At 50.0% G+C, this 19,447-nt stretch overlaps 4 non-coding genes and 1 pseudogene across 4 annotated transcripts; all 5 read left to right on the top strand.

Moving 5' to 3' along the window:
- The first annotated feature begins 480 nt into the window (after positions 1-480).
- On the top strand, positions 481-671 carry LOC142694985 (U2 spliceosomal RNA). The gene has a single exon (XR_012863144.1). It is a non-coding gene; the product is annotated as a U2 spliceosomal RNA (small nuclear RNA).
- A 1,348-nt stretch (positions 672-2,019) lies between these two features.
- On the top strand, positions 2,020-2,210 carry LOC142694984 (U2 spliceosomal RNA). Its single transcript, XR_012863143.1, has one exon. It is a non-coding gene; the product is annotated as a U2 spliceosomal RNA (small nuclear RNA).
- A 9,600-nt stretch (positions 2,211-11,810) lies between these two features.
- Positions 11,811-12,001, top strand: LOC142694983 (U2 spliceosomal RNA). The gene has a single exon (XR_012863142.1). It is a non-coding gene; the product is annotated as a U2 spliceosomal RNA (small nuclear RNA).
- Positions 12,002-13,344: 1,343 nt separating this feature from the next.
- Positions 13,345-13,446, top strand: LOC142694466 (U2 spliceosomal RNA; annotated as a pseudogene).
- A 5,536-nt stretch (positions 13,447-18,982) lies between these two features.
- On the top strand, positions 18,983-19,170 carry LOC142694446 (U2 spliceosomal RNA). The gene has a single exon (XR_012862679.1). It is a non-coding gene; the product is annotated as a U2 spliceosomal RNA (small nuclear RNA).
- The last annotated feature ends 277 nt before the right edge of the window (positions 19,171-19,447 follow it).

Below are 19,447 nucleotides of genomic sequence, written 5' to 3'. Positions count from 1 at the left end.
CATAGTGGAGCCCTCAGGATTCCAGAGCCAGCTTTCTGACATCATAATGGGGCCTGCCTCAGAGATAGATAAAAGCCTGGGCCCAGGCAGTGTTGGTCAGTGCTGCTCAGCAGGCAGCACCGGACTGGACTGGATTACAGCTGATACAAGGTGTGAAGGAACAAGGGGTGGCTGTGGGCATGCACTTGCTGCCGCTGCCAGTGTTTATCTGCATGGCAGGAGGGCATTTGGGCGTTGCCAGGAAGGCGTTTTTATGTAGATTCCTCCTCTTTCAGCACTGCATTGTGGTGCAAGCAAAAGAAGCAAATCCTGTGTAGCTTCCTCTCCGGCCTTTATTCACCTCCCTCCCGCTTAGTAGCTGTAAATGTGTGTGAGCCTGCAGGGCCCCATGGAATTGCCTAGGAGTAGGCTGAATCAATCGCTGCAAGGGGTGAACAGCAGTATTAGGCAGGCTCGGTCAACGGCCGGCCCATTCGGGTTATCGCTTCTCGGCCTTTTGGCTAAGATCAAGTGTAGTATCTGTTCTTATCAGTTTAATATCTGATACGTCCCCTATCTGGGGACCATATATTAAATGGATTTTTAGAACAGGGAGATGGAAATAGAGCTTGCTCTGTCCACTCCACGCATTGACCTGGTATTGCAGTATTTCCAGGACCGGTGCACCCTTCCCTTATGTGTTGACTAAAATCAGATTCCAAAAGTGCTATTTGTGTTTGCTATTGTTTTTGTCTTTCTGATGGGATCTCCCCTTTTAATCCCATTATTTCAACACCTGTTGGACAATGCATTTGTACAGTCATGTGTGATAATGAGCTCATTTATTAAATGCAATTAATTAATACATTGCCACCTCTTGTGTGTGTGTGTGTGTGTGTGTGTGTGTGTGTGTGTGTGTGTGTGTGTGTGTGTGTGTGTGTGTGTGTGTGTGTGTGTGTGTGTGTCTTCTGTGTTTCTGTGTTTCCGGCATTTCACATTGGAACAGCTCATTCACCTTCCTTGTCTTCTCTCCGCCCTCCCTTTTAGGTAGGTTAAAGAGCTGCACCTGAGCCAGCCACTGATTGATTGATGCAGCACCACAGTCAAATAGTGGAGTGGAGTAGGGGGAACAGCAAACAGCCATTAAAGCAGCCCGCCCGCCACAATGGACCTACCTGTGTACACTAGATGGATGTGATGGAATGTACTGTCGTCCCTACATTTCCAAGAAGAAGTAAGAATTGCAGTTGCAACAAACCCTTGCTTGCCTACAAAGAGAGCAGCAATTTGGATTTGTTACTATGTTACCTGGAAGAATAACAAACTGTGCAAGGATGGAGGTTGTAGGAGCAAAGAGAAGTTGTCTGTAAAGTTGGTGGATGCCTATTTTCCATTTTGCAGTCCCTTGTCTCCCTCTTGTGGCCTCCTGGAGGCAAATAAATGTGCAAAAAAAAGACAGCCTGGCGGCCGGCTGTTGCAGTGTTGCCCTCTCAGGCAACACTGAGTGACTGACTGAGCCTCACCGTCTTATATAAAGTTCAGACGGAACTTTGCACGTGTCATAGTGGAGCCCTCAGGATTCCAGAGCCAGCTTTCTGACATCATAATGGGGCCTGCCTCAGAGATAGATAAAAGCCTGGGCCCAGGCAGTGTTGGTCAGTGCTGCTCAGCAGGCAGCACCGGACTGGACTGGATTACAGCTGATACAAGGTGTGAAGGAACAAGGGGTGGCTGTGGGCATGCACTTGCTGCCGCTGCCAGTGTTTATCTGCATGGCAGGAGGGCATTTGGGCGTTGCCAGGAAGGCGTTTTTATGTAGATTCCTCCTCTTTCAGCACTGCATTGTGGTGCAAGCAAAAGAAGCAAATCCTGTGTAGCTTCCTCTCCGGCCTTTATTCACCTCCCTCCCGCTTAGTAGCTGTAAATGTGTGTGAGCCTGCAGGGCCCCATGGAATTGCCTAGGAGTAGGCTGAATCAATCGCTGCAAGGGGTGAACAGCAGTATTAGGCAGGCTCGGTCAACGGCCGGCCCATTCGGGTTATCGCTTCTCGGCCTTTTGGCTAAGATCAAGTGTAGTATCTGTTCTTATCAGTTTAATATCTGATACGTCCCCTATCTGGGGACCATATATTAAATGGATTTTTAGAACAGGGAGATGGAAATAGAGCTTGCTCTGTCCACTCCACGCATTGACCTGGTATTGCAGTATTTCCAGGACCGGTGCACCCTTCCCTTATGTGTTGACTAAAATCAGATTCCAAAAGTGCTATTTGTGTTTGCTATTGTTTTTGTCTTTCTGATGGGATCTCCCCTTTTAATCCCATTATTTCAACACCTGTTGGACAATGCATTTGTACAGTCATGTGTGATAATGAGCTCATTTATTAAATGCAATTAATTAATACATTGCCACCTCTTGTTGTGTGTGTGTGTGTGTGTGTGTGTGTGTGTGTGTGTGTGTGTGTGTGTGTGTGTGTGTGTGTGTCTTCTGTGTTTCTGTGTTTCCGGCATTTCACATTGGAACAGCTCATTCACCTTCCTTGTCTTCTCTCCGCCCTCCCTTTTAGGTAGGTTAAAGAGCTGCACCTGAGCCAGCCACTGATTGATTGATGCAGCACCACAGTCAAATAGTGGAGTGGAGTAGGGGGAACAGCAAACAGCCATTAAAGCAGCCCGCCCGCCACAATGGACCTACCTGTGTACACTAGATGGATGTGATGGAATGTACTGTCGTCCCTACATTTCCAAGAAGAAGTAAGAATTGCAGTTGCAACAAACCCTTGCTTGCCTACAAAGAGAGCAGCAATTTGGATTTGTTACTATGTTACCTGGAAGAATAACAAACTGTGCAAGGATGTGCAGCATCCCAGAAGATACCCTTCTGGTTCCCTGTTATTTGTATGTCATGCATTGTATGTGTTTTACATGTCTTTATTATTTTTCACACAGTGTGCTGTTCACCAGCTGAAGAGAAGGATGAAGGTATCAGTGGGGAGCCACTAGAGGGTGCATTGTACATCTAGCATTGTTTGAAAAGGGGGTGGAGCCTGGCTACAGCCCGAGAGCCTCACTCTGACTCTGTCTCACAGTCTGCACGGAGGAGTCGGGTCGTGTCTGTGAGGAGACAGACATGTCTGCTAGCTGCTCTGACACAGCAGATTAATACAATCCTTTCAACTGGCAACAGGTCTCAGCACCTGCAGCCCAATGCAAGAGGAGGAACAGTAAGGAGATTGTAACCAGCATATCATCTCTATCATCACCACAGCAAGTATTATTTAGCTGAAAAGCTGTCTGTTTGTTTCTGAGGAGAAGTCTATATAATATTGGGCCTCAGAACTCCTGCTGGCGCTGTTACCGGTTCTGCCGCACGCCACAATTAATATAAGAAGTGTCTATCAAGTCACTCAACTACAACCCTCATCACTGAGAAAAGTGAGTTCATTTATTACACACGCTGCTGGAAAAGTGAATGATTTCTAGATATAGCTGGACAATTGAAACCCTCATTGGTCACCCACTGGTCCCTTCTTCCCCTCAACTGTTGAAGTGGACAGAAGATAACGTGCCTCCATTTTGGAAGACTGTATAAAGTTCTTCAGTAAACGTGAGTTATTCAAATCCCCTGTGTCGTCTGGTCCCTGCACTGCATAACATCAAGGGCACCCCACATACCACCTTGCCAGGCGCACACATACTACTACCACCATCACGGGAGTTGCTACGGGGGAAAAGACTATCACCACCATCATCCATAGTGCAGCCCCCCTGTCACTGTGCCAGCCCGAGAAGGAGCGAGGGAGGAGAGGTAGAGATTCCTACAGATACCTCAGGCCATACACCGTGCACTTCACTACTGCTCCCATCCTCCTGGGAAGCTCTTCCTCGTGGTTGCTGCATATAAACTTTGGCGTCACGAACAGGATACGTTTAAATCTCATGTGGGCCCCAAACCAGAGAGACTTTGTCCCAAAGCCCTGGCCCCCACCGTACAAAGCTGCAACCGCAGCTGCAAGAGACTATTTCAGCCCCAAAAGGGGTTAAAATCACTGTTTCCCGGCAGTTCCAGCCCAAAAGGGGTTAATCCGCCATTTTACCTCACAAACTGCTGCGTCACAGTTCCATTTACCCGCTCCAGACAGGTTAACCTGCGGCGCCAGTCTAGCGCCACCATCTGGATGATTATAGGAACTCACAATATCCAGCACAGGCAAGAGGGAACGGCCGAAAACTGCTAGGCGCCGCCATCTTGGATGAGTGAAGCCTCTGCACGGCACCTCCACCGCGGATCCCCTGCAACCAGCAACTCTCCCAAAAACATCACAGGAGAGCAACGGAACAGCCCGGTAACAAAGTACAGCCCAGAGGGAAGCAACAGCATACCATCGGTGAGTCCAGATTCAATTGGCCATCAAGTTAACCCCTGCTGTACCACCACCGGTGCCCAATAAAAAGCCCGGGAGCATCCTGGACATCACTCCGGACCCAATAAAAAGTCCGGGAGCACCTTTAACAAGACCCCCGACTCAGTTAAAAGTCCGGGAGCGCCAATAATAGACATTGGAAAAATTTAAAGGGACAGTAACAATGTCGGACTCAAGTGACACGGAAGAGCCCGTTCTCAGCACGGTCACTACACCGGCCATGACAGAAAGAACAACACCTGCTGCAGCACCCTGCATCATGCCGCTGTCCATGCCCTACTATGCAGGGGCCCCATGGCTGCCCCACTACAAAGGTGAACCACACACCTTAAAAGACTTTAGAAAAAAAATGCTTGCCATGTTCCGCCTCTACCCCATTCCAGAAGAACAGAAGGTAGAGATTTTAATGGGACAACTACAAGATGTGGCCCTAAAAGAAGTGGAGTCCTGGCCACGTATCCAAAAGAAGGCTGTGGATCAGATCCTGGTCCAGCTACGTACCACCTTTGAGCCCAAATCCATCTCTGAGCTCAGGATGAGGTTCATGGACAGAGTTCAGCAACCAGGTGAGACACTCCGAAATTTTGCTCTTTCCTTACAGGAGACCATGAGGGCCATGATACAAGCCGACCCCCATGAGGCTGAAAAAGCAGACAGAATCCTGAGGGAGCAGTTCATTGAAGGAGTCGCCTCAGATTCCATGAGTCATCAACTACAAATGATGTCCGTCCAGAACCCTGACAGCACCTTCCATGAGTTTAAAGAACTGGCCATAGAGGTACTAGAAAGAAGGCCCAGAAGAAGAACAGTCAGGGCTGCCACCCCTCTTAAAGAGGCAGAAGAGGAACCTGCCCCGGTAGCACCATATCCAACACCTTGCAAGCCCATCACCTACCAGGCTACACAGGCTCAAATCACAGCTGGAGGAGATCAGTACCAAGATCAACTGAAACTCATTGCCAAAAGCCTGGAGCAAGTCTGCCAACGACTGGAGAATCTAGAAGCTAGCTCTCCAGTAAAATGTGAGCTGCCAACATCTAGAGACAGTTATCCAAATAGTCCTAGCAAGGGCTACCGCAATAGTCCCAACAAAACGTCGACAGATCGCTTTGATGAACATGGGAGACCTGCCTGCAGACACTGCCATAAGATAGGTCACCAAGAACGTCAATGCTGGGCGTTAAACGGACGTCTCCCGAGGCAGAGGACCATTCCTCGGGAGGAGAAATAATAGGTCCCAAAGATCCAAAATGGCTGCCACGGTTTGTCGGACCTCGTCCAGAAGTTACCATCCGCATCAATGGAGTACCATTTGCTGCCCTCCTGGATACGGGATCCCAAGTGACAACCATCCAGCGGGCCGCCTTTGAACAACACTGGAGTAGCGAGATCCTGATGCAACCTCCAGAAGCCTGGTTAGACGTCATCGCTACCAACGGCCAGTCCCTACCTCTGCACGGGTACTGGGAGCCTACTGTCCAAGTGGGAGGAGTGCACTTACCTCAGCAAGGAGTCCTCGTGATCAAAGTTAAAGATCAAGGACAACCCACAGTAATTCTGGGAATGAACATCCTAAAGCACTGCTATGGAGAAATGCTAGAGGCCCTACGACAATCCGTCCCCACGGCTTCCCAGGCTGCCCAGAAGGTAATACACAAGACCATCCGTGTACTGGCTGCCCAACAGCGATTCACCAACGCCAGAGGAGAGATCTGCAGAGCTCGCATCAAGGACCACCATCCAGTAACCCTAAAACCTGGCACAGAAACACTGCTATGGTGTCGGGCCCGTTCAGGCCTACAAGGACTTGACTACCAAGCCCTAGTGGAACCAATACCACTAGATGAACATCCAATGGTTATGGCTGCCCGAAGTTTAGTGACTGTGGTCGAAGGGAAAGTACCCATCCGTCTTCTCAACTTAGGAGACCATTCAGTAACCCTGAGGAAGTACTACCCTGTAGCACAGCTGTCCCAACTCAGTGTGCAAGACCTGGTGGACATTCCAACTGTCACTGCTAAACAGGCTGCACAGCAACTAAAGACGTCAGAAGAAGCACCAGTAACACCCTGGTGGGGAGAAATCCATGTGGGAACTGCAACAACACCTGCCTACCAGATCCAAGGAGTACTTGAAGTGGCTCAGGATAACCATGAAGCCTTCAGTAAGCATCCTCTGGACCATGGGAGAGCAAAAGACATTGAGCACACTATTCCCACTGGTACTCATCCTCCCATTAAGGAAAGACACAGGCCTATACCACCTGCCCTATACCAAGACGTGAAGCAGATGGTCCACGACATGAAAGAGGCTAAAGTCATCCAAGAAAGTCACAGCCCCTGGGCTGCACCACTAGTTCTTGTCAGGAAGAAAGATGGCAACCTTCGCTTCTGTGTGGATTACAGAAAAATTAATAACATTACCCACAAGGATGCCTATCCTCTTCCAAGGATTGAAGAATCTCTGACAGCCCTGGGATCAGCTGCCTACTTCTCTACACTGGATCTCACAAGTGGTTACTGGCAAGTACCAATGTCTCCAGCTGATAGGGAGAAGACAGCCTTCACCACCTCAATGGGCTTATTCGAGTTCAATTGCATGCCCTTCGGACTGTGCAATGCTCCTGGAACATTCCAAAGGCTGATGGAAAGATGCCTAGGTCACAGGAACTTTGAGACTGTGCTCCTATACCTGGATGACGTCATAGTCTACTCCAAGTCCTATGAAGATCATCTCAAGCATCTAGCTGAAGTGTTCCAGGTCCTAACCAAAAATGGCTTAAAAATCAAACCCTCCAAGTGTCACCTCCTCCAACCTCAAGTCCAGTACTTGGGACATATAGTGAGCGCAGAAGGCATAAAGCCAGATCCTGAGAAGATAGCTGCTGTCCACAGTTGGCCTACACCTACCACTGTGAAGGAAGTAAGAAGCTTTCTCGGATTTGCCGGGTACTACCGGAGATTCATTCCTCATTTTGCCCGCATCGCTGAACCGCTACAAGAACTCTTGAGGGGGCACCCTAAAGAACACTTGAAGAGGAGAATTCCCATTAACTGGAAAGAAGAACAAGAAATTGCCTTCCAGTTACTGAAAAGATTATTGACTGAACCACCCATTCTGGGCTACCCAGATTACAGCCTGCCCTTCCATCTTTACACAGATGCAAGCAACCAAGGACTTGGTGCAGTGCTGGCCCAACAACAAGGAGACAAAGAAAGAGTGATCGCCTATGCAAGTAGAGCACTCAAAGGAGCTGAAAGAAACGATCAGAACTATAGTTCCTTCAAGCTGGAGTTCCTTGCATTGGTCTGGGCCGTCACAGAGAAGTTTAAGGACTACCTTGCCGCTTCTTCCTTCACTGTCTTCACAGATAACAACCCGCTAGCACACCTGAACACCGCAAGGCTGGGAGCCTTAGAACAGAGATGGGCTTCACGATTAGCAAATTACAACTTCGTGGTCAAATACAGAACAGGCAAGTCCAACATCAATGCGGATGCCTTGTCCCGCCTGCCTACAGGAGAAGACCCGGAGAATCCTGATGATGACAACCACAAAGAGGAAGTAGAGATGCCTGCATTCTACAACCGCTTTGCAGATCCTGATGCTATCAACAACAAAACCCAGATACATTGTTCTTCCCAACAGGCCAAGAAGCAGTCACCAGAACAAGAACAATGGGCCCTGTTGCAAGCTGAGAGCAGAGTGATTGGAGATATCCTAGACTACCTGGATACCAAAAAAATACCCATTAGAATCCGCCGAGGCAACACAAACCCAGAACTACTTCGCCTTTGGAGACAAAGGAAACGTCTCTTTGAAGAGAATGGTCTGCTGCTGAGGAGAGTGCTGGATCCCATCACCAGTAATCGGCTGCACCAAATTGTCATCCCAAGGAGAGATGCCAAAGTTGTCCTTGAGGCATACCACAACAAGTCTGGACACTTTGGAGTTCAAAAGACAGAAGCTACAATTCGTAGAAGATTCTATTGGATCGGAATTAGAGGTGATGTCGAGAAATGGTGTCAAGAATGTACTGCTTGTGCCTTAGCAAGAGGAGAGAAGCCAAACCAAAAGGCCCCTCTGCATCCTATCGTGAGTCATCGACCGCTGGAGATCGTGGCCATCGACCATGTGAAAATGGAGCCAAGTAGAACAGGATACACCTATGCCATGACCATCATCGACCATTACACCAAATTCACAGTCGCAGTACCAGTAAAGGACTTGACAGCAAAGACCACCGCTGCAGTCTTCCTAAAAACTTTCCTTCTACCCTATGGCTGTCCTGAGAAGATCTTGACAGATAGAGGTTCTGCATTTGAATCCCAACTATTTCAGGAACTTTGTCAGCTGTACAACTGTAAGAAACTAAGAACAACCGCTTACCATCCCCAAGGAAATGGGTTGTGTGAGAAGATGAACCAGATTCTGATTGAGATGCTCAGAACTTTACCGCCTCATCAGAGAGCTGTCTGGCCAAATCATTTGCCTGAGTTGGTGTACATCTACAACAACACTATGCAAGCCTCCACAGGTTACACCCCATACTTCCTATTGTTCGGAAGACAAGGAAAGCTGCCTTCAGACATTTCATTGAATGTGTCCGTTCCAGATGACTTGAACCCTCTACCAACCACAGAGTGGGTGAGTGAACACCAAAGACGCATGGCTGAGGCAAATGAAATTGTTGAAGCTAGGATGGAAGAAGCGAGAAAGAAGCAACAACAAGATTATGACCAACATGCTAATGCTAAACCCTTTCAAGTTGGAGACCTTGTCTGGTTGAAAAACTTTCAAAGAACCAGCAAATTGGACACTAAGTGGGAAAGAATCCCTTATACCATCAAGGCTGTCCCATACCAAGGAACAGATATCTATGAGATCCAAAGAGATGGTAAACAACCGCAAATTGTCCACCGTAACAGGCTTAAACTGTGCCTACAAGATCAACAGTTGCCTACCATTGAACAGGAAATATCAATTGAAGAACCAGTTGCAATTGATCTACCAGAAGTAACTGAAGCTATTGAAGCAACAACTACTGAGTCCTCAACTCAAGAGCCACACTTGGACATAAAGAACCCACTGAGTTGGTGGTTTACCCCAATTTTGTCATTCCTTGCACCTGATCCTACACCTACAGTGTCTACAACTCACACAGAGGACAGATCACATCATGTACCTGCTGTTGTTGTACCTGAACCTGTCAGGAGATCAGAGAGAACCACTAAAGGAGTGAAACCAGTTCGCTATAGGGATTGAATATAATTGCAAGTAGGGAACAAGAAAGACTCTTATGTTCTAGAGCCCCTTCTTCATTTCTTCATTTATTCCTATCCAAGTTAGGCCGAAGCCTACCAACCCTTGTTACGTTCAAGAGGGAATATCCCCATAGACTCTGACGTACCAGAGCCCCTCATATCCTAAGTGCCATAAACTGTTGGACACTGCCGCTCATCTTGACTTGAGACTTCTGCCCCTCATCTTCCAACTGTTACAGAAGAAATCTTCGCCCCTATTCCCCCTTCGAGAGTCAAGAATACAGGAATACAATGTTATTAAGATGTTTGCATTTCATGTTAACCCTTTTTACATCTTTTAGGCTGTTCATATCCAAGAAAACGACGAGGACGTCTTGTCTTAAGTCCGGGAGTATGCAGCATCCCAGAAGATACCCTTCTGGTTCCCTGTTATTTGTATGTCATGCATTGTATGTGTTTTACATGTCTTTATTATTTTTCACACAGTGTGCTGTTCACCAGCTGAAGAGAAGGATGAAGGTATCAGTGGGGAGCCACTAGAGGGTGCATTGTACATCTAGCATTGTTTGAAAAGGGGGTGGAGCCTGGCTACAGCCCGAGAGCCTCACTCTGACTCTGTCTCACAGTCTGCACGGAGGAGTCGGGTCGTGTCTGTGAGGAGACAGACATGTCTGCTAGCTGCTCTGACACAGCAGATTAATACAATCCTTTCAACTGGCAACAGGTCTCAGCACCTGCAGCCCAATGCAAGAGGAGGAACAGTAAGGAGATTGTAACCAGCATATCATCTCTATCATCACCACAGCAAGTATTATTTAGCTGAAAAGCTGTCTGTTTGTTTCTGAGGAGAAGTCTATATAATATTGGGCCTCAGAACTCCTGCTGGCGCTGTTACCGGTTCTGCCGCACGCCACAATTAATATAAGAAGTGTCTATCAAGTCACTCAACTACAACCCTCATCACTGAGAAAAGTGAGTTCATTTATTACACACGCTGCTGGAAAAGTGAATGATTTCTAGATATAGCTGGACAATTGAAACCCTCATTGGTCACCCACTGGTCCCTTCTTCCCCTCAACTGTTGAAGTGGACAGAAGATAACGTGCCTCCATTTTGGAAGACTGTATAAAGTTCTTCAGTAAACGTGAGTTATTCAAATCCCCTGTGTCGTCTGGTCCCTGCACTGCATAACATCAAGGGCACCCCACATACCACCTTGCCAGGCGCACACATACTACTACCACCATCACGGGAGTTGCTACGGGGGAAAAGACTATCACCACCATCATCCATAGTGCAGCCCCCCTGTCACTGTGCCAGCCCGAGAAGGAGCGAGGGAGGAGAGGTAGAGATTCCTACAGATACCTCAGGCCATACACCGTGCACTTCACTACTGCTCCCATCCTCCTGGGAAGCTCTTCCTCGTGGTTGCTGCAGATGGAGGTTGTAGGAGCAAAGAGAAGTTGTCTGTAAAGTTGGTGGATGCCTATTTTCCATTTTGCAGTCCCTTGTCTCCCTCTTGTGGCCTCCTGGAGGCAAATAAATGTGCAAAAAAAAGACAGCCTGGCGGCCGGCTGTTGCAGTGTTGCCCTCTCAGGCAACACTGAGTGACTGACTGAGCCTCACCGTCTTATATAAAGTTCAGACGGAACTTTGCACGTGTCATAGTGGAGCCCTCAGGATTCCAGAGCCAGCTTTCTGACATCATAATGGGGCCTGCCTCAGAGATAGATAAAAGCCTGGGCCCAGGCAGTGTTGGTCAGTGCTGCTCAGCAGGCAGCACCGGACTGGACTGGATTACAGCTGATACAAGGTGTGAAGGAACAAGGGGTGGCTGTGGGCATGCACTTGCTGCCGCTGCCAGTGTTTATCTGCATGGCAGGAGGGCATTTGGGCGTTGCCAGGAAGGCGTTTTTATGTAGATTCCTCCTCTTTCAGCACTGCATTGTGGTGCAAGCAAAAGAAGCAAATCCTGTGTAGCTTCCTCTCCGGCCTTTATTCACCTCCCTCCCGCTTAGTAGCTGTAAATGTGTGTGAGCCTGCAGGGCCCCATGGAATTGCCTAGGAGTAGGCTGAATCAATCGCTGCAAGGGGTGAACAGCAGTATTAGGCAGGCTCGGTCAACGGCCGGCCCATTCGGGTTATCGCTTCTCGGCCTTTTGGCTAAGATCAAGTGTAGTATCTGTTCTTATCAGTTTAATATCTGATACGTCCCCTATCTGGGGACCATATATTAAATGGATTTTTAGAACAGGGAGATGGAAATAGAGCTTGCTCTGTCCACTCCACGCATTGACCTGGTATTGCAGTATTTCCAGGACCGGTGCACCCTTCCCTTATGTGTTGACTAAAATCAGATTCCAAAAGTGCTATTTGTGTTTGCTATTGTTTTTGTCTTTCTGATGGGATCTCCCCTTTTAATCCCATTATTTCAACACCTGTTGGACAATGCATTTGTACAGTCATGTGTGATAATGAGCTCATTTATTAAATGCAATTAATTAATACATTGCCACCTCTTGTTGTGTGTGTGTGTGTGTGTGTGTGTGTGTGTGTGTGTGTGTGTGTGTGTGTGTGTGTGTGTGTGTGTGTGTGTGTGTGTCTTCTGTGTTTCTGTGTTTCCGGCATTTCACATTGGAACAGCTCATTCACCTTCCTTGTCTTCTCTCCGCCCTCCCTTTTAGGTAGGTTAAAGAGCTGCACCTGAGCCAGCCACTGATTGATTGATGCAGCACCACAGTCAAATAGTGGAGTGGAGTAGGGGGAACAGCAAACAGCCATTAAAGCAGCCCGCCCGCCACAATGGACCTACCTGTGTACACTAGATGGATGTGATGGAATGTACTGTCGTCCCTACATTTCCAAGAAGAAGTAAGAATTGCAGTTGCAACAAACCCTTGCTTGCCTACAAAGAGAGCAGCAATTTGGATTTGTTACTATGTTACCTGGAAGAATAACAAACTGTGCAAGGATGGAGGTTGTAGGAGCAAAGAGAAGTTGTCTGTAAAGTTGGTGGATGCCTATTTTCCATTTTGCAGTCCCTTGTCTCCCTCTTGTGGCCTCCTGGAGGCAAATAAATGTGCAAAAAAAAGACAGCCTGGCGGCCGGCTGTTGCAGTGTTGCCCTCTCAGGCAACACTGAGTGACTGACTGAGCCTCACCGTCTTATATAAAGTTCAGACGGAACTTTGCACGTGTCATAGTGGAGCCCTCAGGATTCCAGAGCCAGCTTTCTGACATCATAATGGGGCCTGCCTCAGAGATAGATAAAAGCCTGGGCCCAGGCAGTGTTGGTCAGTGCTGCTCAGCAGGCAGCACCGGACTGGACTGGATTACAGCTGATACAAGGTGTGAAGGAACAAGGGGTGGCTGTGGGCATGCACTTGCTGCCGCTGCCAGTGTTTATCTGCATGGCAGGAGGGCATTTGGGCGTTGCCAGGAAGGCGTTTTTATGTAGATTCCTCCTCTTTCAGCACTGCATTGTGGTGCAAGCAAAAGAAGCAAATCCTGTGTAGCTTCCTCTCCGGCCTTTATTCACCTCCCTCCCGCTTAGTAGCTGTAAATGTGTGTGAGCCTGCAGGGCCCCATGGAATTGCCTAGGAGTAGGCTGAATCAATCGCTGCAAGGGGTGAACAGCAGTATTAGGCAGGCTCGGTCAACGGCCGGCCCATTCGGGTTATCGCTTCTCGGCCTTTTGGCTAAGATCAAGTGTAGTATCTGTTCTTATCAGTCCTTGTAAGGATAGATAGCTCGGAGAACCACTGGGGGCTATAAACACTAGCTTAGCGATCCAAGAGCGTTCCAGACGAAGCCGGCGACGAACTGCGGAGAAGAACCACCGAAGACGACGATCCAGAAGGGAGAAGCCGCCATCGGGGAAGAAGCTCCGGGAGATCGCTGCCGGGAAGAAGAAGGAGAACTTCGGAGAAGAGCCGCTGCTGAAGGGGATCTTCGAAGAAGCTCGGCCGCAGAAGAAGAAGCTCGACGAGGAACCGCTGCGGAAGAAATTTCGTGGAAGAACCTCGGCCAGCAAGGAGAAGATTTGCATAGCTCCGCCCCCTTCGGGAAAGAGCTATCAAAGATCCTCCCCAAGCGACAGGAACAGCTGGAAGAAGCCATGGCCTCAACCAGCAACCCTGCCACCCAGAAGAAGAAGGCTGATGGACCAGGTGAGCCGACCCAGGCCAGGACATCTCCTCCTGAAGCCTCCTCAAGCCAACAGGCCACCAGGAAGCCGAACCAGGCTGCTCCAACCCTGGAGCCCTGGATGAAGCAGACTGTGGCCCTGAAGCTGAAGGAGGTGGACGGGAGAGTGCCGGACATGACGGAAGAAGTGTTCTGCCAGAAGATGCTCCTGGACCAGGGCTTCGCTAAGCCGGAGACCATCAGCATCCAGGCCTTCATGACCGGGATGTTCTTCGTGACCTTCGCTTCGATCAACATCTGCAGAAGGTACTGGGAGATGGTGAAAGCGGCGAGGCCTGAATCCCCTTTCTCTCGCTTTGTGGGCAACTGCCCTGTCCAAAGAGAGGAAAGGCGGGTGACGGTCTCAATGCGGAACCCACACACCCCCGGCAAAGACATCACCACGCTCCTGAAGCGGTTCTGCACAGTGGTGAGGGAACCCACCCACATCCTGAACGGACTCGGCTTCTGGACTGGCAAGTGGTCGGTAATCGTCCGACTGAACAAGGATTCGAGCGCGGAAGACGGCCTCCAGCACCTGCCCCAGTCACTCTCGCTGGGCAACTCCTACGGCCTCATCTACTACCCGGACATGCCGCAGATCTGCAGGAGATGCAGCAAGAAGGGTCATTCGGTGAAGGACTGCAAGGAGGACGCCTGCAAGAACTGCCGGGTAACAGGACACGAGACCAAAGACTGCCCGAAACGGACAATGTGCAACCTCTGCGGACAAGCAGCCCACTCCTACAAGGACTGCCCGAAGAGGGATCGATCCTGGGCAACTGTGGCGGCGAAAGCTCCGGCCAGAGGGAACCCCGCCCCAGCCAGAGCTCCAGCGGCGCAGAAGACCGGGAATAAGAAGGATGGTAAGAAGACGACAGTCCCTCCCCCCCGTCTCCCGGCCCTCCCTCGCCCTACCCTTCCCACCCTCCCTCGCCCGGCCCTCCCCACCCCCCCGTCCCCAACCCCTGTCACCCCCACTGAGGCTCTCACCTTCTCCTACCCACCCATCTCAGTGGTCCTGTCACCTGCACCTCTCCCAACCCAGCCTCCCTTCTCCCCAGCTCCAGCAGCACTAACATCTTCCCCTCCAGCTGCTGGAGTCCTCTCCCTGGAGGATTTTCCCCCTCTTGTCTCCTCAGGTGCCATCCAGAGGAAGAGAAAGGTGAGGGACAGCCCAGCTGCTGAGTCCTCAAAGCGACAAGTCGTAGAAATCTGCGAAGATTCCCTTGCGCAGCAGGAGGAAATGGAGCAGATGGTGGAGGAACTCGTGTCTGAACCTGAGGTCATCGACTTCACAACAGACATCCAGGTGGCTACAATCCTGGAACAATTTTTGTCAGAGGGCCTGCTGGATCTTTCGGACCCGCCAGGAGAGGAGGATCCGCCCGACCGGACTGGTAACTAAGGTGTATCGTTTGCACTGACCTTCTTTATTCTCCCCCATGGCTGCTAAACTTAACATCTTTAGCCTCAATGTGAGGAGTGTTAGAGATAGGACTAGATGTCAGATGGTGCTAACTTTTCTTTCCAAGCAGTCGAGTGATGTATTTATGCTGCAGGAATGTACTCTCCCCTCTTCCAGGTCATACCATCATCTGGCCAGGCAGTGGACCCATGGCCCGTCCTACTGGTCTGGTGGGGGCGACTGTAAGTCTGCAGGGGTTGCCATCCTGATTAGGGGAGGCGTATTTACTGTTGACTCTGTCCAGGAGCTCGCCTGCGGCCGCTTGTTGGTCGTAGACGGTTCCTGGGCAGGAGAGCCGATTAGGCTCATCAACGTGTACGCTCCCCCTATGAAGGCTGAGCGCCTGGAACTATTCCAGACCCTGCGGACCCAGCTCGCCACCACTAGGGCAGTGGTGATGGCCGGGGACTTCAACTGCCCCATCGAAGAGGATGGACGAAGTTCCGGCACTTCAATCAAACTGGATGTCAGTTCCAAACTGCTTATCGAGATGGTAACCGAAGCATCCTTGCAGGACGTTGTGGGCTCCATGGGGATCGGCTCTGTGAACTATTCATGGAGCCGACCCGATGGCTCACTTCGTTCTCGGATTGACTTTGTGTTCACCTCCCGGGCAGTCAAGCAGCATGGGCACTCCATGGTCCCCTGCTTCTTCTCCGACCACAGGGCCATTCTCTTCCAGGGTGCCATCGGCCACGGTTTTCCTCCCGGCCCTGGCTCCTGGAAGCTGAATTGTGCCCTGCTGGAAAGAGAGGAGGTACTGGCGGAACTTAGAGACGCCTATATTGTTTGGAGGAATGATAAAGTTTTCTTTGACAAAACCTGTGACTGGTGGGAATATGTTAAAGTTGAATTTCGTTGTTTCTTTCAGGCAAAAAGTCGTCAACAGGCGTGTGAGAGGAAGAGAGACTTCAGAGAGATGCAGCGTCAGCTGCGATCCCTGCAAGACCTCCTTCAATGCGGCTGGGACGTCAGGAAGGAGCTGGAGGAAGCCAAAAAGGGCCTGAAAAGGCACTTTGAGGAGGAATCCAAGCGAATTGTCTTTCGTTCCAAGGTGGAGAACCTGGAGAAGGGTGAGAAATGTAACTCGTTCTTTTTCAGGAAACTCCATGCCGGCCACACGCCCCTGAAGGAACTTCGAGATGAGACCGGAAACATGCATTCTGGGAAGAAGGAGGTGATGGGAGTCGTCACAGACTACTACCGAAGCCTCTACTCCCGGAAAACCACTGACCCCGAAGCCGCCGATAAATTCCTGTCAGGTATCACTAATCATCTTGATCCTGCAGGTACGGAGGCTATGGACGTACCCCTGACGGTGGAGGAACTGCTCTCTGCCGCTAAATCCTTCAGACCCGGCAGGACCCCGGGCAGTGATGGTCTCCCAGCAGAGCTCTATGTAGCGCTGGGGGACTTGATCTGTCCGGACCTGCTGGAGCTCTATGAGGAGATGGTGGTGGAGGGTAGAATGCCACCGTCCTTGAGAGAAGGCATGATCACGATCTTGTATAAGCGGAAGGGGGAGAGATGTGACCTGAAAAACTGGCGTCCCATCTCTCTCCTGAACGTGGACTACAAGATCCTCGCCAAAGTATTGGCCAACAGACTGAAGGTTGTCATCGGACAGATCATCGGATCGGACCAAACCTGCGGCATTCCTGGCCGTAGGGTGGCCGACAGTCTTGCCCTGGTGAGGGACACGGTGCATTACATGCAAAGCCGCCGTACACACGCGGCCCTGGTCAGTCTGGATCAGGAGAAGGCTTTTGACCGGGTCTCTCACGAATTCATGGGTAAGGCTCTGCGTAGGCTGCGGCTTGGCAGGTTGTTCTGTTTGTATGTTAACCTGATGTATTGCGACATTTACAGCTCGGTGCTGGTGAACGGCTGGAAGACTGACCCCTTTCCTGTATCGTCGGGGGTTAGACAAGGCTGTCCTCTTTCACCTCTCCTTTTTGTTTGTGTTATAGAGCTCTTCGCAGAGGCTATCCGGCAGAATGGAGAGATCAGAGGGATCACCGCACCAGGTCCAGGACACTTCGAGGTCAAATGCTCGCTGTACATGGACGACGTGACCGTCTTCTGCGCTGACCAGAGTTCGGTGACTGCACTCGTCCAGACCTGCGAGGAGTTCGGACGCGCTTCAGGGGCAAAAGTCAACTGCGGGAAGTCGGAAGCCATGCTCTTCGGAAAGTGGTACCTGCCTTCTCCTGCCTCCTTCCCGTTTACTATCAAGCCGGACTTCATCAAAATTCTGGGAGTCTGGTTCGGTAAGGAAGGTGCAGCCCTAAAGTCGTGGGAAGAACGCTTGGCCAAAGTCAACCAAAGGATCGGACTGTGGAGCCTCAGACAACTCACTATTGAGGGCAAAGCAATGGTCCTGCGTAACGAAGTCTTGCCTGTGCTACAATACACTGCACAGGCATGGCCCCCTCTTGCCACCGTCTCGAGGGCCATTACCAGGACTGTGTTTCGCTTCATCTGGGGCTCGAAAATGGACAGAGTAAAGCGGACTGTTATGTACAAGGAGCCCCGCAAAGGTGGGAAGGGTATACCCGACATTCCCACTCTGCTGCGGATCGCTTTTGTATGTGACTGTGTTCGTAGGACTCTGAGGACAGCAAACGGCTCTGCGGGCAAGGCCATGTCCCGCTACTTCCTCCTTCCCCTCTGGCGAGGTTTTGGCTGGGACAAGTGGGACAGCTCCTTCCCTTACAACTGGCACGCTCCCTGGTTCTACGGAGATGTCGTCCGGTTTGTGAGGGAGCATCAACTGGAGGGTCTTAAGCCCGACTTGTGGAAACCTAAGACGATCCACAAGCACATCAGAGCAAAGGACCCACTGGAGTCTGTTCCAGGGCTTCATGCCGACACGTTGGAGACTGTTTGGACTAACGTGTCATCTGGCAGGTTGACCAACGGGCACAAGGACATTTCATGGATGGCCATCCAGGGAGGACTGCCTCTTAGGTCATTCATGCATGCCCGCAACCTGTGCAAGACCCGGTACTGCCCCAGGTGCCCCTTCACGGAGGAAACATCTTTGCACATTTTCTGGCAGTGCCCCTTTGCACAGGGTCTGTTGAAAGCCTTGGAACATGAACTCAAGGACTCAGTACCCAGGAACAGACCGTCGTACCGCTCGGTACTTTATGGACTATTTCCTGGGAATACCACGGATGGAGCAATCCAGGAAGCCTGGCGCCTTATGAACTGCTTTAAGGACGCTATATGGTTTGCCAGGAACCGTCTGATTTTGCGGAGAGAGAGTGTGTCCGTCCAGGACTGCCGCAGGCTGATCCACAGCCTGCTCAGAGACTATTCCACCTGGGACAGCCCGGACGTCGATGAGGAAGAGGACTGATACTCCCCTTCCCCCCACTCTCCCTTCTTGTGTGTTGTCTTTCAATAAAGCTTCGGGCCTGTGATTTCCCCCTTCCCTAACCCCTCCTACCCACTCCCCTATCCCATCACTTGTCTGTAATGCTTTGTTGTTTGGCGTTAGTGAATGCAAGAATGTTAGTGTAGCATGTGGTGTAATGTATAGCATAGGCTAGCCTGTACTGTGTATTATACTGTCATGTTATGTTTGACGACTGTTATTATTTATTATTTACTGCTTCATGGCTTGCGCTGCGTCGCAGTAATGTTTGTATGATGACGATTGATTGTCAATAAAGCAATTTTCAATCAAAAAATCTGTTCTTATCAGTTTAATATCTGATACGTCCCCTATCTGGGGACCATATATTAAATGGATTTTTAGAACAGGGAGATGGAAATAGAGCTTGCTCTGTCCACTCCACGCATTGACCTGGTATTGCAGTATTTCCAGGACCGGTGCACCCTTCCCTTATGTGTTGACTAAAATCAGATTCCAAAAGTGCTATTTGTGTTTGCTATTGTTTTTGTCTTTCTGATGGGATCTCCCCTTTTAATCCCATTATTTCAACACCTGTTGGACAATGCATTTGTACAGTCATGTGTGATAATGAGCTCATTTATTAAATGCAATTAATTAATACATTGCCACCTCTTGTGTGTGTGTGTGTGTGTGTGTGTGTGTGTGTGTGTGTGTGTGTGTGTGTGTGTGTGTGTGTGTGTGTGTGTGTGTGTCTTCTGTGTTTC

Source organism: Rhinoderma darwinii (assembly GCF_050947455.1).
Source record: "Rhinoderma darwinii isolate aRhiDar2 chromosome 5 unlocalized genomic scaffold, aRhiDar2.hap1 SUPER_5_unloc_46, whole genome shotgun sequence".
Taxonomy (NCBI): domain Eukaryota; kingdom Metazoa; phylum Chordata; class Amphibia; order Anura; family Rhinodermatidae; genus Rhinoderma; species Rhinoderma darwinii.
This window is presented reverse-complemented; position numbering and strand designations above follow the sequence as displayed.